The 2,577-nt window shown below is 43.0% G+C and overlaps 1 non-coding gene across 1 annotated transcript; it reads right to left on the reverse strand.

Moving 5' to 3' along the window:
• Positions 1-2,144: 2,144 nt before the first annotated feature.
• LOC122800587 lies at positions 2,145-2,251 on the reverse strand. The gene has a single exon (XR_006364595.1). It is a non-coding gene; the product is annotated as a U6 spliceosomal RNA (small nuclear RNA).
• Between the last annotated feature and the right edge of the window lie 326 nt (positions 2,252-2,577).

Consider the following 2,577-nt stretch of genomic DNA (forward strand, 5'->3'; position numbering starts at 1 on the left):
AATGGTAAGCAGTTTTTAATCTGTAACATTACAGTGAATTAAAGGGTCTATAGTATATATTAAAAGTTTAAAAACTTCGAACCTCATATGTTTGACAACATATGAGCGAAGTTTGAAACATCAAAAATATAATAAAAAAAATTAAAGAAAAAATAACTTACCTAAATGCTCTGAGCAGGGGGCAAGCTCCCCTGCACCCCCACACCCCCCTACTTAAATATATCAACTCTAAGATCGCACTTCAGTGCAGAAAAGAGAAATGTTCCCATTCTGCGCCATGCAGAGCCATTGCTTTTCACCTTCAAAATTTTTAAAGTTCGATCATATGGTGTCGACCATATGACATTCAAACTTTAAAATGTTCAAATTATAGGGACCCTGAATTAAAGCATTAACGTATATGTCTTTAATGATATCCAGCATGTGGTGTAAGCACATTGTCCTGATCTGTGTCATCTCTCTCATTCTTTAGCACATCAGCTCTCTGTATCTTCCATTAGTGCATCAAGTGATCATGATGTGGGCTCTAATGTGTCTCAGTATGGTAGCATGGCCCCAGCCCACAGGACAGTGACATGTTGATACAGTCCGGCCGAGGTTGTGACTGTCATGTGGATGCAGATCTAGCCTTAGATGTGGGTGGAAACTTGTCCAACCATACTGACAATGAGGAGACATAAACTGGTGGACAGGATGAGGCCAGTGAACAATCAGACCCAAGCTGAGACTGCTGCTGATGTCAACACTCCCCATACACATTGATAGTGGCCGTCACAGTACACATAGGCATACATCTGGTGTGTGTGGGCAGGTGTCATAGGGTTTCCACCTACTCCTACAGGAAAATTAATGTTCCCATTGATGTCATGGATCTGGCATCCGTGCACTTGCACATGCCACAGATCATATTTCTTGCCAACTGGGTGTGCTTCATGAAGGACAGGAACACAGACACAGTCAGGTAATGGAGTCACTGGCTGCTCAGAATGAAAGTATGTCATCTGTGGGACAGTTAGTAGAATACCTGACCTCTACAGTACTACAGGAGTGCCATAGTACAAGTAGGGTTCTGCATGACCTGACTGTGCTCATCCAATTGCCACATGGGAGAGGCAGGCCACCTCTCAGCAAGATCAACCTTGCCCATCAGGCATCAATGTCTATGCTCCAAAGTGCACACACTTCCACTGCTGACCCATCTGCTAGGGGCCCAGCAGTCACAACTGGTCAAGTCGCAGTCCTGCTCTTTAACCTGCACATGGTGGAATCACCCTCTCAGTCTCTTATGTGGAGTAACCTGGACCGAGTGTTTCCATACATGGTAGGTGCAGACCAGACCATGGTGTGAGCCATCAGAGTGGATGACCTAGACTGCATTAAAGTAAATCAGACAGGTGAGCCACTCTGTCCAGTAGCATCACTCTCACCCTGTGGAGATGATGATTACTGTGCAGAACACCGTCAATGTCACCGGTCTGTATTTATTTACAAATGTGATGCCAAGTGAATCCAGCAGTTTTACTAAACATAGCTGACTTCATTTAATATATCACTGCAAAGTATAGATGAAATGTATTTGATTTGTGATATTAACAGTTCTGCATTATGTCCTACATTGTTGACCTGTATGCAGCTTTTTGTAGTGCAGAGATAGGAATGTGTTGCACTGATGTGTGTCCCTTATTGTGTGCCATACATTGATACAACAATCTAAGTCTGTATACATATCTGTGTCAATTGTGCTCTGAGTTGATTATCCCTGTTGTGATAGATTTGTGTATGTTCATAATGTTATATGTTATGATTATGTTGTTACGTCTGATACTCAGTGTGCACATCTACTGGGCAATTGCCATTAGATGTGATCCATGCTGATGTGGTGGGTCAGCACCTCAACATCATTGTGTACTCATGTATACTCATGTATGTGTGGCTTATCATGACTCAAAGGTGTGTGTCAGATGTTGTTGTGTTGCCTGGGCCTGCACTTATTCTCTCATACCCTCCATCGCCTAAACCTGTGTCTTCTACCCCTATGTCATATAATCATAAGAAGTTACTAGGCTAATGTCCCTGAGGCTCTTAGAAGCCTAACCAATTGTTTATCCCCAAAAAAGAAACTTCAGTCAGCACCTGTCGCCCCTAAAAATATGTTATGCTTCACAAATTTGCATGTCATCCTTGCACCAGTGCCATGCTAATCTTCCCTGTACCATTCCAATTTTAGTAGATGAGCTGCCAAAACAAGCACAAAATAGTGCATTAACTGGGAATCAAACCAAGGTCAACTGCTTGAAAGGCAACTATGCGTCCTCCTCTGATTCCTGCAGGATGTTATCTTCAGACATCTGTGGTTTTTCGGGTACTTCACTCTTAATTGCAGCTAGAAGACCGTTATGTGATCTTGTTAACATGTGGTGCAGCATGGTGCCCACAATTATCATCTGTGCTGCCTTCTCAGGTGTGTATTGCAGTGCACCCCCAGATGTATCCAGACATCTGAACCGAGCTTTCAGTACACCAAACACACACTCTATGGTGTTTCTGGTTGTTGTGTATGCTCAGTTGTAAGCGTTC

The sequence above is a fragment of the Protopterus annectens genome, chromosome 4.part0 (assembly GCF_019279795.1).
Source record: "Protopterus annectens isolate FY-2018-M chromosome 4.part0, PAN1.0, whole genome shotgun sequence".
Classification (NCBI taxonomy): domain Eukaryota; kingdom Metazoa; phylum Chordata; order Ceratodontiformes; family Protopteridae; genus Protopterus; species Protopterus annectens.